Source organism: Herpailurus yagouaroundi, unplaced genomic scaffold, assembly GCF_014898765.1.
Source record: "Herpailurus yagouaroundi ecotype Mexico unplaced genomic scaffold, PumYag 141, whole genome shotgun sequence".
In the NCBI taxonomy this organism is placed as follows: domain Eukaryota; kingdom Metazoa; phylum Chordata; class Mammalia; order Carnivora; family Felidae; genus Herpailurus; species Herpailurus yagouaroundi.
The window spans coordinates 15,836,303-15,836,886 of NW_024412396.1; positions in this window are offsets into that span (position 1 = coordinate 15,836,303).

Sequence of the window (584 nt, forward strand, 5' to 3'; positions counted from 1 at the left end):
GGAGCGCGGCGCCCGGGAGCGCCTCCGCGGGAAGTGAGCGGGTGGCCTCTGCGAGACGAGTGCAGTTGAGCTGATGTGGATCTTACGTCGCTCGAGTGCCCACCTCCTCGTCCTCTCCCCATTTGTCCGCCGCACAAAGACGCTCGCACCTACAAAGCCCGAGGTGCACCTGCGAGGCGACCGCCCGCCAGTCCAGCCGCCGCGCCTCCCGCCCAGCGGCGCTGCCACTGCGCGCCCCCTGCGCCCCCGCCCGCCGAGCCCCCTCCCTCAAACCCGGCCCTCACTTTGTTTGCAAAGCAGCGTAATTGGTTTAAGCCCGGAGGCTGCGGGAAGAGGGAAATGGGGTGGGGGGGGGTAACCCCCTTTGAAAGAGGAAAAAAGAAAAATAGGCGGGGCCGGGCAGGCTAACGAGGGTTCTGGATAGGAACCGCGCAGCCGGAGAAAGGCTGGGGGCGGTGGCGTTGGAGCCCCGGCTCGCAGGGCAGTGCCAGCTAAATGACCCCAGGGTCCCTCCCCAGGGGGACCCACCGCCTTCCAGGGGCTGCCGGCTGCAGCCCCGTCCCGCGCCCCTCTTGCTCTTCTGC